General features: G+C 42.2%; 1 protein-coding gene across 3 annotated transcripts in view; it reads right to left on the bottom strand.

Annotated features, from left to right (window-relative positions):
• The window catches only part of CCDC126 (coiled-coil domain containing 126), a 47172-nt gene extending 29817 nt beyond the window's left edge, over nt 1–17355 (bottom strand). Inside the window, exons 1-2 of one of the 3 annotated variants that reach the window (XM_021102513.1) lie at nt 17130–17268; nt 4911–5177 (exon numbers count right to left, since the gene is read on the bottom strand). The gene's annotated coding sequence lies outside the window, so the exon portion shown is untranslated. Of the gene's footprint in view, nt 1–4910; nt 5178–17129 lie in introns of all 3 variants that reach the window. The other 2 variants (XM_021102514.1, XM_003357478.4) reach the window with 2 other exon arrangements.

The raw sequence follows: 18472 nt of genomic DNA, 5'->3' as shown, positions 1-18472 counted from the left end.
ACATCAATGACAGCTACAGACAGGGCCACTAAATTCAAGGTTACAAGTCAGTTCATTAGGTATGACATAGGATTCCTAGTGTCCCTATCTATAATGACCTTGAAGGGGAAGGAGTTAGAGAGGGACAAAGAGGTGACCTTTACTAGAACCCAAGTCATTCCTACCATAGCAGGCCCTGCATTTACTAGCCAGGGGTAGAAGTAAAGAGAAGAGAAAGCAATTTCCACTGGTACCACTTCAGTCTGCAGGATCAATATGAACACACTGTTCTGGTTTCTTGTATTTCTAAGGTTTCACATAGAAAAAAAAAATTGTTGAATGACTACATCATTGGAGTTCCTGTCGTGGCGCAGCATAAACGAATCCAACTAGGAACCATGCAGTTGCGGGTTCAATCCCCGGCCTCTCTCAGTGGGTTAAGGATGTGGCATTGTTGTGAGCTGTGGTGTAGGTCACAGATGCGGCTCGGATTCCAAGTTACTGTGGCTGTGGTGTAGGCCAGCAGCTGTAGCTCCAATTAGACCCCTAGCCTGGGAACCTCCATACGTCGCAAGTGCGGCCCTAAAAAGCAAAAAAAAAGGTAAAAAGCAGACAAGAAGTTTTTGAATTCTTTTTTTTTTTTTTTTTTTGTCTTCTTGCCTTTTCCAGGGCAGCTCCCACGGCACATAGAGGTTCCCAGGCTAGGGGTCTAATCCGAGCTGTAGCCACCAGCCCACACCAGAGCCACAGAAACGCGGGATCCTAGCCACGTCTGCAACTTACACCACAGCCCACGGCAACGCCAGATCCTCAACCCACTGAGCAAGGCCAGGGACTGAACCCGCAACCTCATGGTTCCTAGGCGGATTCGTTAACTACTTCACCACGAGGGGAACTCCAAGAAGTTTTTGAATTCTTAACAACTAAAGTACTTTAGCACCTTTTTTTTTTTTGCCATGCCCAAGGCATGCAGAAATTGCCGGACCAGGGACTGAACCTGAGCCACAGCAGTGACAACACCAGGTCCTTAACCTGAACCACTAGGGAACTCCCACGTTAGTGCTTTCAAAGAGAAATCAATCTTAGACTCAATGTTTAGGAAGGAGAAAGAAAAAGGAGAGTTTACCATCTCTTCTTTCCGTGCAATGTTCAAAGTTGCAAATGACAAGGAATGTGCACTTTGAACTGAAATCAAACAGGACCCTGTGGGGACCTCCTGGGCACAAGAACCTTTCTGTGTCCTCCCTCTGTTCCCCATCTTTATTTATAGGAAATAGGTTTCACCCAGCCTCTCTGACCTTCCCTGGGTTCCAAAGGGCAGGTTCAAACAGGTGATAATCGGAGAACAGAGAGGACAAAGAAACAAGGGAGGAGCAGTCAAGAAACAATAATGCAGCTTTGGGGTTCCTCCTCAAGTAATACATGTAACAATAATTTTTGAGTTCTTCTGAAGAAACTAAAGCCCCTATCCAGGTAGAGGATGACAGCTTCAGGCTGAGCACAAGATTCCTAGAGCACCATCCTGTTACCTCACCACCAGTCAATCAAAAGAAAGTCACGCACCCTGCACCACTCACCCCAAATTTTGCCTATAAAAACTTCTTCCCCAAAACCACCAGGGAGTTCGAGGTTTTTGAACACAAACCACCCTTTCTGCCTGCTTGGCCCTGCAATAAACTTTTCTCTGCTCCAAACTCTAATGTTTGAGTTTAGCCTCACTGTCCCTCAAGCACACAAACTTGTGTTCAGTAACACATCTTCTCCATTTTTTTTCTTTGTGTTTCAATTACTGGTCAAGCTCCTGGAAGGCCACCTACATCAGTACGGAGACAATAACTACAAACCTAAAAGGTCTAACACTATTGCTGAGGACTTAGGGCTACCATCTAGCATAGTATTTATTAGAGTTCTCCCTCCACCAAAAGTCTACAATCTAAAAATTTTTTCATCCTAACTTCTAGGCCACTAGTCACTTGAAAAAACACAAAACTTCAAATTTGTCCCAAGTAACAAACAAATGGAGAGTTTTCAAAGGCAAAAATAAAATCATTATTGAAACTGAGCAGGATCCTGTGAGGCCATCCTGGGTATAAGTACTTTTCTTGTCGTCCTGGGCTGCCCCCCCACCCCTTCTCTTGCTTTTAGGAATAGGCTTCATTCAGCCTCCTAGAAGTTACAAAGAGCAGATTCAAACAGGTGCTAATCAGGGAAAGTGAAAGAATGCAAAAACAAAGGAGGGATCAAGAAACAATAGTGCAGGAGTTTCAGCTGTGACCCAATGGGATCATTCCCCAGCCAGCAAGTGGGTTAAGGACCCTGCAACTGCAGTTGGGATCTGATCCCTGGCCTGGGAACACCATTTCCCAAGAGTTGGTCAAAGAAGAAATTAAAAAAAAAAAACCAGAAGTTCCCGTCGTGGCGCAGTGGTTAACGAATCCGACTAGGAACCATGAGGTTGCGGGTTCGGTCCCTGCCCTTGCTCAGTGGGTTAACAATCCAGCGTTGCCGTGAGCTGTGGTGTAGGTTGCAGACGCGGCTCGGATCCCGAGTTGCTGTGGCTCTGGCGTAGGCCAGTGGCTACAGCTCCGATTGGACCCCTAGCCTGGGAACCTCCATATGCCGCAGGAGCGGCCCAAAGAAACAGCAAAAAGACAAACAAACAAACAAACAAACAAAAAAACAGGAAACAATAACGCAGTGTTGGGGCAAGGTGCTAGCTCTTCCCCAAGGAATATACACAACATATCTGTGAGTTCTTCAGGGCAGGAACTAAAGTTCCCATCCAGGTGGAAAACTGTAACTTCAGAGGGAATACCAGACTCCTGGAACACCACCCTGTTATCTCACCACCAACCAATCAGAAGAAAGTCATATATCCAGTAGCCCCCATCCTCAATTTTGCCTATAAAAATTTCTCCTCTAGGAGTTCCCCTTCTGACTCAGCAGAAAACAAAGCTGACTAGCTTGACTAGCATCCAAGAGGATTCAGGTTCAATCCCTGGCCTCGATTAGCAGGTTAATGATCCAGCATTGCAGTGAGCTGTGGTGGAGGTCATAGACACAGCTTGGATCTGGTGTTGCTGTGGCTGTGCAGTAGTCCAGCGGCTGCAACTCCAATTCAACCCCTAGCCTGGGAACTTTCATATGCCTCAGATGCAACCCTAAAAAGCAAAAAAAAAAAAAAAATTCTCCTCTAACACCATCAGGGAGTTCCAAGTTTTTTGAGCATTAGTTGTCTCAGACTCCTTGCGTGGAACCTTATGATAAACAAACACTGCACTTTCCTTTGCAACAACCCAGGGTCAGTAGATTGGCTGGGCTTCACCGTGTGCAGGAGAGTGGATCCAAGTTTGGTTCAGAAATGTTATCAACTTCATCATCATTATTATTTTGACCTAAGAGAGACTTCTGAATATTCTGAGGATTCCCAGAGGAAATTTCTCAGCAATTACAAAGGGAATTATACACAATATGGCCCAAAGGTAGAATTAAGGAGAGGACACACTCGAAGTATCTTGTAGAGTAGAAGAATCTGAAGAAAAGCAACAGAGCGTGGTTCAAGTACCATCATCTCCAGCTGAATTCCTCTATCTACTTCTCAAGTGCTTTGCTAGAGTCCTCTCCAACACCACTTCAAGCTATTGTCCTCAGGGCAAAACAAAAGTCATGATTTGAATAGTCACAATTTTAATTTCCAAATTTCACAAATTTAATTTTCTTCCATGGAGACATGTAAATTGTCAATAAACACATGAAAAGATGCTCAAATCACCAATCCTTATGATAGGGATAGAGTAGGAACAGGTAGTTCTAGAAATCCCAATAAAGGATCATAGAGAGGGAAACCTAGTTAATAAGTTAATAATCACTCGTTCAATAGAAGGAGGCAGGCTAGCTTGACTAGAGGAGGCTCTAGAATTGCCTCAGGTCATTGGGGGCGGGGGGAATAACGCCTGCATTCAGATGCAAACCAAGGGCAAGAATTTGAGGACTGCCCTTCTGATGATTTGAATACACACCTTACTGAATACTAAGGAGGAGCTACCTTACCTGCCAGCTTGCATCTCTCACAAGCATCCTATCTTATTAAATCTATTTCTTGCCTATCACTTTGTCTCTCGCCGAATTCCTTTTGCGGGAGGCACGAAGAACCTGAACGTCAGTAAGTGCAGATACCGGGTGAGTGATTCCATTTTAAAACTGTGGGTTCAGGGAGTTCCTGTTGTGGCACAATGGAAACAAATCCAACTAGGAACCATGAGGCTGTGGGTTCAATCTCTGGCCTTGCTCAGTGGGTTAAGGATCTGGCATTGCCCTGAGCTGTGGTGTAGGTCACAGGTATGACTCAGATCTGGTGTAGCTGTGGCTGTGGCATAGGCCAGCAGCTGTAGCTCCAGCTGTACCTCTGACTGGACCCCAGCCTAGCAATTTCCATATGCCACAGGGGCGGCCCCAAAAAGAAAAAAAAAAAAAAAAAAAAAAAAACTGTGGGTTCAAATCCAGAAAATCCCAATCTTTATTTAGGCTGGGTTTGAGATCCAGCACGTGGGTTCAAGTCCCAATCTGTGTACTGGCTAGGTTCAGGCCTTTAGTGATGTCAGTTTCACTTAGGGAAATGCAAATTAAAACCACAATGAAATACTACCTCATATCCATTAGAATTGGCTATGAAGGGTGTCAGAATATGGCACCCCAGAATATGCCACTTTGGTATAAGGATTATTTTGAGCTGAAGATAAACGAGAAACAGCACATACAAAAGGCCTCCCTGTTCTCCCCCTTTCTACCTAAAAGCAAGACATTAATTTCCCACAAGAAAGGTGAGAACACTCTTATCACAGCAGACAGGGAGCTGATGCAGAGACAAATCTATACAAACACTCCTTACTAAAACAAACCTCATCTTCCATTAGTTTCCCCCATTTATTTACCTTCCCCCAATCTACTGCCTTCAGAAATTCAAACTCCTTTTTCCTTCATCTTGGCACATTTTCACAATTTACGGCTCTTTGTTTAAATGGTATATATGCTCTCAGGACAAACTGCTTCTTTGGAGTTTTCATTTCATTTCTGTGATGCCCACCATTTGCATATGAAATAATCCTTTTTCTCCTGTTAATCTGCTGTCAGTTTAGTTTGCAGAGACCCAGGCACTGAACATAAAAATGCAGATGAAAAGTTTTCTTCTCCCACAGCAACTATAAAAAAAACAAAAAACAAGTGTTGGTACAGATGTGAAGAAACTCAAACTCTTATGCACTGCTGGTGGAAATGTAAAATGATACAGGTGCTGTGGAAATTAGTATGGCAGTTCTTAAAAAAAATTAAACACAGAATACCATTTGTCCACTTCTGGGTATAATTACAAAAGAACTGAAAGCAGGGACTCAAAGAGAGACTTGTTACACCCATGTTCACTGTAGCACTGCAAGGTGGAAACAACACAAGTATCCATCAACAGATGAACAGATAAAATGTGATATATACATATAGGGAAATACTATTCAGCTTTAAAAGGAAATAAAATTCTGATACAAGCTACAACACAGATGAACATTAAAGGCATTATATTACATTAAAGAGGCCAGATTCGAAAAGACAAATATATGATTCCACATATATAAGTACCTAGAACAGTTAGATACATCGAGATAGAAAGTAGGATGGTAGTTACCAGTGGCTGGGGGGATAAGAGAATGGAGTTATGGTTTAAAGTTTAGGGTACAGAGTTTTACTCTGGGATGAAGAAAAAGTTCTAGAGATGTATAATAGTGATAGGTGCACAAGAAAGTGAATACTTAATGCTACTGAACTATACACTTAAAAATGGTTAAAACGGTACATGTTATATTTTTTTAACCATACACAAACACAGTCATATCATATCACTCCCCTTCTTTAAAACTCTATGTGTTCTCACTGTACTTAAAATTAAAACTCTACTGAAATGGAACAGGACACTGTGGGGCCCTCCTAGGTACAAAGAGCCTTTCCATGTTCCTGTTTCTTGTTTGTAGAGAAAAGCTTCGGCCTCCTAGGCCTTCCCTGAGTTTCAAAGGGCAGATTCAAACAGTTATTAATCAGGGAAGAGATGGAATACAGAAACAAAAGAGGATTAGTCAAGAAATAACAGTGCTGGAGGTTCCCGTGTGGTGCAGTGGGTTAAGGATCCTGCATTGCAACAGCTATGACCCAGGTTTGATCCCTGGCCCAGGAACTTCCACATGACATAGGTGCAACAACAACAAAAAAAAGATGATGCAAAAATAATAATAATAATAATAATAATAATGCTGAGAAAACAACTGCTGAACACAAGATTCCCCAGAGTTCAGGTTGTTCGGTTTTTGTTTTTGTTTTTCTGGCCACAGCTATGGCAATGCCTGATTCTTAACCCACTGGGCCAGCCCACCGGATCAAAACTGCATCACCACAGAGACACCACCAGATTCTTAACTCAATGAGCTACAGTGGGAACTCTCAGAGTTCAGGGTTCTTGAGCACAGCCGCCCATTCTCCTTGCATAGCCCTTGCAATAAACCCTTCTCTGCTCCAAACTTACATTTCGGTTTGCTCAGTCTTACTGTGCATCAGGCACACAAACTTGTGTTTGGCAACAGTACCACAGTCCAGAAGGCTCTGCACAGCTGACTACCACCCTTATCTCTATCTGTCCTAATCTCACACCACTTGCTCACTGTGCTACAGCTAAGCCAGGACAAACACACCAAATTCTTTCTGACCTCCAAGTCTATACATCTATCCTCCTGCTTGGAATGTTCTCCCCATGGCTTACTTCTTTTAATCCTTTAGTATTTAGCTCAAATGTTACCTCTTCAAAAAGGAGCACTCCCACTCCTATTCCACCTCCAGCCTCAAGGCATTCTCTATTAGAGATTAATAATCTCCAATGAAATTATGTACAGTACTGTACTCCCTCAGTATCCACAGGGGATTGGTTCCAGGACTCCCAGTGGATACCAAAATCCATAGGTGCTCAAGTCACTCATATAAAGTGGTATAGTATTTGCATATAACCTATACACATCCTCCTGTTTACTTTAAATCACCTCTAGATTACTAATACTACCTAATACAATGTAAATGCTAAGTAAATAGCTGTAAATACAATTTAAGCGCTGTAGAAATAACTGCCTACTAGAAGCCAATTCAATTTTGTTTTTTTAACTGTCTGGGATTGTTTCTTTCAATATTTTCAATCTACAGTTGAATCCACAGATGTGGAACCTGAAGGCACAAAGGGCTGACTGTATTCTATCTTTAAGACCTTAACTAAATTATCTCCTTAAACCCTAATAACCTCACTTACAGCATGGACACATTACCTACCCAATACTTGTGAGGATAAATAACACCTCATACCTCACATTAAATATTAACATTTATTAGTAGTATCAGGTACTTAGAAATGCCAGTAATTCTTAATCTGAGTAACCTGAGTTAATACAGGGAATGTTTTAATAGACCCAAGTAAAACTCCTGACTGGCTCTCATGTCTCTCCATAATCTAGTCCCCAAAGATCAAATTTATTTCCCATTAAGTCACAAAAATATCTCAATCATACTAATCTTCTCACTTTATCATGCAATAGCAATAATAATGTTACCTGAAAATTGGGTTCGTGTCCTGGTGGGTGTCAAGCCAAAAGACACAACCAAGCCAAAGATCAGAAGGAAGGATTTATTATTACTTGCAGCAAGTAAAGAGAGAACAGGCATCTTTCCCAAAGCAGTCTCCTGGAACAGCAAAACTGAGGAATTTTTAAGGGTACAGGCACATTCATGAAGGGGCGTGGGCAATCCAAGCTTTAGTTATTGAAGTCAGAAGGGTCAGAAAAGATCACTATCATCCCTTAGGTTCTAGTTGATCTATTGGTTGAGGGCTTCAAGCTCATCTTTCCCACTGAAACAGAACTGGGAGTCTTTATAACTGATGTATTGTCTTTGTTTGAATGTTTCTGCATTCTCTACTAAGAATGAACATTACTTACTGAGACCTGTTCAAGGGCAAGCATTATGGCCAGGTTTAGATCACAAAATAGCTTAGGGCAAAATGACTTATGTGAAGAAAGCCATGCCTGGTTCTCTTTCTCTGGGGAACCCCTACTCTATCTGCTTACAATAATATTTTACATCTACATGATATTTTTATTTACCAAACATGTTTCCTAACATCCTCACATTCAGCTACTTAACATGTTGTCAGGCTGCAGGCTTGAAAAAATTTCTTCTCACAATCTGTGAAATAGTGCATTGGTAGTAGACAATGAAGAATTACCCAGTCCTAAAAAATGACATAATTAGCATGTTGTTGATTCCTCTTCCATATAGCCTAAAATGAGACTAGAGCATCTGCTTAAACGCTACGTTAGCCAGATGGACTCCAAAACCTCACAACCTTCTTCTAGCCCACTTTGACCGTCTTCTCGCATATCTCACAGCACCTGACTTTATACCACCTGACTGTACACATCATATTATCCAAATGAAACAGAAGGGAAGGGGGTAGGGCACATCCTTTAGCACAAGAATGACATGGAATTCCCACTACGGTACAATGGGATAGGCAGTGTCTCTGGAGTGCTGGGATGCAGTTTTAATCCCCAGCCCAAAAGAGCGGGTTAAGGATCCAGCCTTGCAGCAACTTCGGCTCAGATCTGATCCCTAGCCTGGGAACTCCATATACCATGAGACAGCCAAAATAAATAAATAAATAATAAAAATTTAAAAAACAGAACAAGAATGACAAAGTTGGAGTTCTCTTGTGGCATAGCAGGTTAAGAATTCAGCAATGTTGGAGTTCCTGTCATGGCACAGTGGAAATGAATTCAACTGGGAACCATTAGGTTTCGGGTTCAATCCATGGCATTGCTCAGTGGGTTAAGTATCCAAGGGTTGCCATAAGCTGTGGTGTAGGTCGCAGACGCGGCTCGGATCTGGTATTGCTATGGCGCTGGTGTAGGTTGGCAGCAACAGCTCCAATTAGACCCCAAGCCTGTAATCTCTATATGCCTCGGGTGCGGCCCAAAAAGGACAAAAGACAAAAAAAAAAAAAAAAAAAAAAAAAATCAGCAATGTCACCATAGCAGTTCTGGTCACTGCTCTGTCATAGATTTGATCCCTGGCCTGGGAACTTCCACATGTTGTAGTAGTGGCCAAAAAAGATTAAAAAAAGAATTGTCATTGAGGATACAACAAAAACTGGTTAGAACCAACTAGTTCCAAGATGGCTGAAGGTGCAACTTCCAGTAGACCTTAAGCCTCATAATGTGCTCATTATAATACATTAACATACTAAGTGACACGCCCATAGGTGCCATGACTGAGTGCCAACCATAAAAGGTCAAGAAGTGAGCAGCTGCCCAATCCTCGGAAACCTCCACCCCTTCCCCAAAATACATGGAATAATCCTCCCACTCATTACCCTATGAAATTACCTATCTCAAAAAACTAACCATCCCATACTTCAGGGCTGCTCTCAGGCCTTTTGAGACAGACTGCACTCTGTCTATGGAATGTTTATCTTCCAGGCTGCTCTGGCCTTCTGAGATGGCCCACACTCTGTCCATAGAATGTGTACCTCTCTCAATAAATCCACTTTTTAGAGTTCCCATTGTGGTGCAGCAGAAACAAATCCAAGCAGTAACCATGAGGTTGCAGGTTCAATCCTTGGCCTCACTCAATGGGTTAAGAATCCAGCACTGCCATGAGCTGTGGTGTAAGTCGCAGATGCGGTTAGGATCTGGCATTGCTGTGGCTGTAGCATAGGCCAGCAGCTGTAGCTCTGATTCAACCCCTAGACTGGGAACCTCCATATGCCATGGGCATGGCCCTAAAAAGCAAAAAAAAAAAAAAGGTAATAAATCAATCCACTTCTTACCTATCACTTTGCCTCTTGCTGAATTCCCTGTGTTTAGACATAAATAACCTGAGCTCCAGCAAGTCCTGACACCATGTGTGCAATTTCACTAAAAGACAACGAATTCAAGTACTAATCTGGGTTTTGGCTGGGTTTAAGGCTTAGCCCTTGAGTTCAGATCCCTCTGAGTTGTGCAGTCTCACAAGCCTGTGTGTGAGCCTTGTCTCTTTAAGTCCCAGGTCCCTTAAGGGCAAGAGTAATGAGCCCTACACTGCTACCACAAGTCCCACAGAGCATGGAAAACTATCAGCAGAGATGCCTTATATTTACTTTAAACATACCCCTGAGCCTAACCCCACCTCCCAAACACCAATGTGATCTCCTTGTGATGGTATTTGGGGCTGGAGGGGAGATGCAAATTTCAAGATAAAATTAGTCAGCAGGTTCTATATCCACAGCTTCAACTAACTGCAGATAGAATATATTTGAGGGAAAAAAAATAAATTCCAGGAAGTTCCAAAAGGCAAAACTTGAATCTGTCATGCACTGGCAACTCTTTTTTTTTTTTTGGCCACCCACAGTATATGGAAGTTCCTGGGCCAGGAATCAAATTTGAGCCACAGCTGCAGCAATACAAGATCCTTACCTCACCGTTCCAGGCTGGGGATTGAAATTGCATCCCACTGCTTGAGATGCCCCTGATCCTGTTGTGCCACAGCAGGAACTCCTGATAACTATTTACATAGTATTTACATTGTATTTCATGTAATCTAGATATAGTTGAAAGTATATAAGAGGACTGTGTACAACTGTGTAGTTGTTGTTATACATGCAACTAACATACAACTTTATATAAGCGACTTGAGAATTTCATAGATTTTGGTATCCATGGGTGTGAGGTGGTAGAAGTGGGACTGCTCCTGGAACCTATGCCCCGTGGATACCAAGAGACAACTGTTATCTTCAATTATCCATTTCTAGGCTAAAAGAACCCAAGAAGAAATCTAGTCTAATCTTCTCATATTTCAGATGAAGGAACTAAAGCCCAAGGATATAAAGTGTCTTGCCTAAAATGAGACAAACAGCTAGTGCAGAAACTGTATTGGTGCACAATACAAGTCCTAACTCACTATTTAAATTTTTCTCTACACCATACTATCTCCCTTACCTCCATTAGAAAAACTGTGTAAATACTGAATGAATTGCAATATTAAATGAACCTTATTCTTTTTTGCTTTAATGGAATGTAACAAGAAAACAGTAATGGTAATTTAGGGCAATGAGCCTCAAATTGTGAAGATAAATAATTTGGCCTATTCTTTAAATTATCAAGTTGGCATGTTAAAGTTTCAAATATATATACTCACATAAAGTACTACGAACATGCCAGAAGAATTTAAGAAATCTTTGGAGTTCTCATCGTGGTGCACTGGAAACAAATCTGGCTAGGAACCATGAGGTTTCAGGTTCAATCCCTGGCCTTGCTCAATGGGTTACAGATCCAGGGTTGCTGTGAGCTGTGGTGTAACCTGGCAGCTGTAGCTCTGTTTGACCCATAGCCTGGGAACCTCCATACGCCGCGTGTGCGAGCCTGAAAAGAAAAGAAAAAAATCTTAGATTTTAGGTGTTTTTTAAACAGGCAAAAAAACTACAACAGAAAAAACATGAAGCAAAACAAAGATAAATTCAAGGTCTTCTGGATGTAGATAACTTCACCATGATCAGCAAATAAGAAAGAACACATTTTCAGAAAAAAAGAACTGGGAGGTTGGAGAGGAAAGCAGAAAAACCCATGCCTAAACACGACCTTTACTACAAGCAGTTTCCTTGTACAACATGAAAGAATTTGATTTATTCATTCATCTGCTCCCTTATTCATTCACAATATTTATTAAAGTGCCTACTATGTGCCAGAAACAGGAGATGTGAAAGATGAAAGAAGATAAGACAAGATTCCCACTCTTCTAGAGATTATGCTTTAGTGAAAGTGGGATGGTAAACAAGCAAAGAAACAAACTAATATGAGCTTGTGATAAATTGCTATGGAGAAAATAAACATGTTGATATGAGAATGCATGGAGTTGGTATGAGGTATGAGGTCAAGAAAGGCCCTCTAAGGAAGTCTAAGAAGAAGCATAGGGGACTGGTCCCAGTTTCTTTCCTACTGAAACCTCTGAAATTCTTTTCCAACCAGAATCTTGGGAGCAGGCAGTCAATTCCTTATTCCTAGTCTCTTCAGACAAACACTAGAATGAGATGGTTCCCAATACAACATGGAATGGTCTGGTGTGGAGAAATTGTCCAAAGTCAACAGAAGGAGACCCACAAGCAAAGAAGGCTTTATACTCCCCTTTCTTAGGAGAATGGCAGTTTTGTTGCTCAGTAACATAGTAACAGTAATGATCTGACATGGTGGTCTTTACACAGAAAAACGTACTCTTACTGGCTTTTTCTAATATGAAGGAGACAGGGTAAGATGAAGTAGGAAGAAAGTTTAGTCTAGGTACCAATCCTAAGGCATGTTTGTTTTGGTTTGCTTTGTTTTAGGGCCATACCTGAGGCATATGGAGGTTCCCAGGCTATGGCCCAAAAAAATTTAAAAAAAGACAAACTCTCACCCCAGGATTCCAGCGTTTTTTCAAAAGCAAGGAACAGAAATCAACTTTAAAAAAAGCAAAAATATCACCTATAATTTTTTTAGGTTTTTTAAATAATGATTTTTATTTTTTCCATTATAGCTGATTTACAGTGTTCTGTCAATTTCCTGCTGCACAGCAAGGTGACCCAGTCACACATACATGTATACATTCTTTTTTCTCACATTATCATGCTCCATCACAAGTGACCAGACATAGTTCCCTGCTATACAGCTGGATCCCATTGCTTATCCATTCCAAAGACTATAGTTTGCATCTATTAACCACAAATTTCCAATCTATCCCACTCCCTCCCCACCCCCTTGGCAACCACAAGTCTGTTCTCCATGTTCATGATTTTCTTTTCTGTGGAAAGGTTCATTTGTGCCCTATATTAGATTCCAGATATAAGTGAAATCACATGGTATTTGTCTTTCTCTTTCTGACTTCACTTAGTATGAGAGTCTCTAGTTCCATCCATGTTGCTGCAAATGGCATGATTTTGTTCTTTTTCTATAGCTGAGTAGTATTCCATTGTGAATATATACCACATCTTCTTAACCCAATCATTTGTCAATGGACATTTAGGTTGTTTCCATGTCTTGGCTATTGTGAATAGTGCTGCAATGAACATGCAGGTGCATGTGTCTTTTTCAAGGAGAGTTTTGTCCGGGTATATGCCCAAGAGTGGAATTGCTGGGTCAAATGGTAGTTCTATGTATAGTTTTTTATTGGTCTCCTAAGGTACCTCCATCTGTTTTCCATGGTGGTTGTACCAATTTACATTCCCACCAACAGTGCAGGAGGGTTCCCTTTTCTCCACACCCTCTCCAGCATTAGTTATTTGTGGATTTGTCACTGATACTTTTTAAACAACAAAATCAAAATCCAGAAACCATCATAGTAGACTGTACACAATACAGATTTTGTGAAATGTTTTTTTCAGTTTTATATATGTACACGTGTGTGTATATATATCTTTTTTATAAACATACACACATGAACACAGAGTTATTTATCTATAGAGTCTTGAGGTACAAAGACCTCCTGCTATGGATTTCAGTCAAAAATATTAAAAGCACTACATTTCACACTGCCAATCTTGAAATACTTCTTTGTATTTTTACGCAAACACTGCAATAGCAAGACTATAAATATTAATGGATGGCTAATCCTACCTTAGAAGTCTCTCCTTCAAATCCCATTTTTGCATACATTTGGTGCTCTACTTTTTGTGCTGCTGGGACTCTAGCTAAAGTAACTATCAACTGCAAGAGCAGCAACAAGCAAGCAAGCAGAGAAGCTGTCACTCAGCCAAAGGTGCTACTATAATCACTACCTATTGGTCTCCTAAGGAATTTATAGTTGGAGACAAGATATTTTTACAAAAAGACACAGTGTGTTCACTAGAGCTCAGAGGTACAGATAATTCTAAAAAAAGTACTCCACAGACTTGCTTTTGAATGTACTTTCAGGGGAAAAGGCTCATTTCTAAAATATTTTCTCTATTCTCCGCATAATATTGCCTGAGGCTAATATCTGGGGAGAAAAATTTAACAAGGGACACAGCCATGCATGCCTAATTAGAGCTAAGATTTTAAAGGTGAACTGCCTGGGAAAAGACACCAAAGTTCAAGTTAAGATACAGAAATATCGTATCTCAAGATATCAGATCATTTTTAGATGGCATATTGGGGAGAGGAGACTAAAGACAAGAGCACTGAAGACTACAAACCTTAAGGCAAAAGGAAGCTACTCAATACTACAGCACAGTAAAAGTTTAATCCAAAATATATTATGTACTAGTAGATATTTCAGTCACAGAGCTTGACCTGCCCACTGCCTCAGCCAATCATGTTTTGTGCCACATGACCCCACCGTCCTTTTCACAGCTAATTAAACCAGCACTAAGCACCTTTGCCTAAGGCCCGGAACAAAAATAGGCCCCTTAAAAAAAAAAAAAAAGAAAAAAAAAAACAAGGTGTTGGGAGTAAGAGTAAAAAGAAAAAGAAATCACAGAAAGAAACCAAGAAGTTGAACTATGGGATTGACAAACTCAAGTTCTATAAAACATAAGCAAAGAGATACACAGTAGGGAGGAAGAGAACTAACCATGTTAAAAATACAGAGAAAACACATACAGCTCAAGAAAAACAGTGATGAAGTAGTTGGTAGAGATTCTTGTTTGGCAGCTTTCTAGTTCTTTTGTGTGTATCCCCTTCCTCAAGGTGGGGGAGGGGGGGACTAAGACAAAAATAAAGGACTCTAAAGGTTTACACTATTTTTTTCCACATTAAAAAAGAACTTATCATTGAAAAGTCTGAGTAAGAAGAGTCCTTGGCATCGGACCAATTCACTATTTAAGAGATGAGGAAATTGAGGCCTACAAAGGAAATTAAGGTTATACAGATAGTGACAGAACCAAGACAAAAACCAAAATCTTGTATTTCCCTATAGTCATTAATCTCTGTCCTATATGGCACTAAATATCACCAACACAGAAACATATTTTCCTCAAAATGTGTACTTCTGCCAACACATCTGTAAATGAATCAGAAATCTTTATGCGCATTATGTCATTTCCCACAGTTTAAATAAGTTTTTCACTTATTTATTCTGTGGCTCTCTAGTGTCCTTATGAAATATATTCATTAGATTTCTCTTTTTCTTAATTGTTTTTATTTATTTATTTTTTTTTTTTTTGGCTTTTTGCTATTTCTTTGGGCCGCTCCCGAGGCATATGGAGGTTCCCAGGCTAGGGGTCCAATCGGAGCTGTAGCCACTGGCCTACGCCAGAGCCACAGCAACGCGGGATCCGAGCCGCGTCTGCAACCTACACCACAGCTCACGGCAACGCCGGATCGTTAACCCACTGAGCAAGGGCAGGGACCAAACCCACAACCTCATGGTTCCCAGTCGGATTCATTAACCACTGCGCCACGACAGGTACTCCCTTAATTATTTTTTAAATGCATCTGTCACTCAAGACATTAAACAAAATTCATGAGGCTCCAATGGCTTTTCCCCACTGTAACTGTAAATTCAAAAACAGCACTACTCAGGGAGTTTTCTTGTGGCGCAGTGGGTTAAGTATCTGGCAGTGTCACTGCAGTGGCTTGGGTTGCTGCCGTGGTGCAGGTTCAATCTCTGGCTTGGGAACTTCCACACACCGCCCTCTGGGCCAAAAAAAAAAAAAAAACACTAGCATTACTCAGAACATGTTATTTCACATACTGCTGAACAGTGTTTGAGCTCAAAGTAGTACAGAACAGACATTCTAAATAAAAACAATTTCAACTAAGGACCATAAAAATTTCCTTGAAGAAAAACATCACCTCTATCAGTAAAATTCAAGAGAAAACAGTTCAAGAACAACTGAATCTAAAGCACTAATGGGAAACGTTTCAAGTCATTCCTTAGAAAATTTATTGCAATCATTCAACTTATTCTGAGAACAAAAACTACAACTTGGAAACACAAATCCCAAAGGGGGAAAACTACTAGCCAGCGGGAAAGTGTAGAGAAAGAAAAATACTGAACTAGGGTAAAGTGATGAAGCCCCACTAAGGATTGCAGAACACCTAGATGTTTACTCTGCCAAAACAAATACTTGAGCTCCTCTAAGGATCCCCCACAGGACTCGGCTGGGAGTGGGGGTGGGGTGAATAAGTCCTTGTATCTCTAAAGCTGATCCACAGCAGAGTCATCAATTTCCTAAGAACCTTCTCAGCCATCTTCAAACTGCGGAAACTGAGAAGACTGCATATTTTAAAGAATTCCTGTCTTAGGTTTAAGACGAATAAAGTATATAAAGTGAAGAATACACGACCTGGAGTGCTTATGATTAAACAAGGAAAAACAACATCTAGATGCCACTTCAGTATAGCTAATGTAAGTACCAAACTCAAAGAATTTTTTCATCAAATGAAGAATTCATGGCGTTTGTAAGCATACTATTTCTTATTCCAGCATCTTAAAAGGTGTGTGTTGTTACTGCCACTTGATTGAAGAGAAAACTCAGGCTTAGAGCCTTTAATTAACCAAGGTCACTAAGGCCAGGCAGTGAGTCGATTAGGCTGGAATCGAAATTGTCTGAGCCACTCTTACTTAATAAGGCTTGTGAGACCAGCCACAGTCGACACAGTTTAAGTTCATCCCTATTAGTCATCCAGGAGCTAAGTTTCGAAGGGAAAAGTGAAAAAGGGCATTTGACTTTCTAAGTAGAACAGAACTGAGCTGTCAGAAACAGAAAAAGAAAGAGAGTGCTACTGCCGCACGGGCGCTCCATCCCCTCAGCTCTGGACCGGCGCTCCTCGCGCCTGCTGCCGCGGGACGAAGTCCGCCGCGCTCGGTTCTCCGCCCAGGGCCCACAGAGCCGCGACTGTCAGAATCGAAGGGCAGGGACAAAGAGCCTCCCGACAGTGACCCGGGGCTGCCGGACAGTGCCCGAGCCGGGTCTCCGCAGCCGCCGGGTAGCAGCGGCCCCGATAGGGCGGGGGGCGGGGCGCGGCGGAGAAGGGGCGGCCGCCCTGCCCAAGAGGATCCGCGAGAGGCGCGGCCGAGCCGGCGGAGATGCCTCCACCCGCCGCTTCCCACTTGCCCCCGCCGCTTCCCTCTTGCCCCCTCCTCATTACCTTGTCTCGGGGCTTCTCGTCACCGTCGCCGACGCCAACGGGCTCCCGAACCAAAACGGCGCAGCGAAATCCGAATAACAGACGTCAGCGGCGTCCCGCGCTTGGGAAGCAGCCTTCAGGTCGGAAGGAGGAAGGCCGAGCACTGGGAGTCACAGACAAGATTGATTCCCGGGTTGTGGAGATTCTACTCTTCTCGCCCCTCACACTCCGCTTCCGCTCCGCCTCCTGGCCCGGCCCTTCCCCCCACTTCGGAGACCTGCTGGCCGCGGCGCGCGGCATTGTGGGGGATGTAGTCCCCGGAATGCGGAAGCGGCGGCACGTGCTTCTAGCCGGCGCACACCTACTCCCGGTCAGGATGACGCCGTTGCGTGGCAACTGGAGAGGGCGGCCAGCTCCTTCTTTGGAATCCGGGATGAGCTTGAGGGAGGCGTGCTTTCTGCTTTAATTCGTTGCAGCTGCTGAAAGAAGAGCGTGGGCGGCTCAATCAAATCCTCCAGCTGGGAACCAGCAATTACACACTGCTGGCTCGAGGTAGAAGGGCTTAGCAGTGATTTAAAGTATACTACTAACAAGAATGCCGGTTATTGCCCTGGAATGTTCTTAGCCAATGGAGTAAGGCAAGAAAAATAAAAGGACTAAAGACTGAACATGAAGGGAAGAAATTAATAATATTATGTGACAAATCGAAAAGAATTAAAGATAAAATGTTACAATTAATGAGTTCAACAAGGTTAATGGATACAGTATTTTTAAACCAATTCATATTTCTATACTCCAGGAAAAAAGAGAACTGAATTTTTTTCGTTAGAAATTTGAAGCTTACAATAGCGTCAAACAAGTATCAAATATGGAGGAATAAATCAATCAAAGATATGCAAGACTTACATGAAGAAAAACAATTTTTTTTTCAGGGCCTCACCCGAGGCATAATAAGGTTCCCAGGCTAGGGGTCCAATTGGAGCTATAGCCCCTGGCCTACGACTAGCAAAGTCACATCCAAGCCCAGTCTACAACCTACACCACAGCTCAAGGCAACATAAGATTCTTTACCCATTGAGAGAGGCCAAGGATCGAACTCGAAACCTCATGGTTACTATTCGGATTCGTTTCCGCTAAGACATGACAGGAACTCCAAAAAAATTTTTTTAATTGCTGCCCTGAAACATATAGAAGTTTCCAAGCCAGGGATTGAATGAGTCAAGCTGTGCCCTATGCTGCCGGTAGCACCAGATCCTTTATCCCATTGAGCTGGGCAGGGGATCAAACCCATATGTCAGCAGCGGCCCAAGGTGCTGCAGTCAGGTTCTTAATCCTCTGTGGCACAGCAAGAACTCCAAAAAAAA

The sequence above is a fragment of the Sus scrofa genome, chromosome 9, assembly GCF_000003025.6.
Source record: "Sus scrofa isolate TJ Tabasco breed Duroc chromosome 9, Sscrofa11.1, whole genome shotgun sequence".
Lineage (NCBI taxonomy): Eukaryota > Metazoa > Chordata > Mammalia > Artiodactyla > Suidae > Sus > Sus scrofa.
Note: the sequence above shows the minus strand (reverse complement) of the source record. Positions and strands in the feature narration are given on the sequence as shown.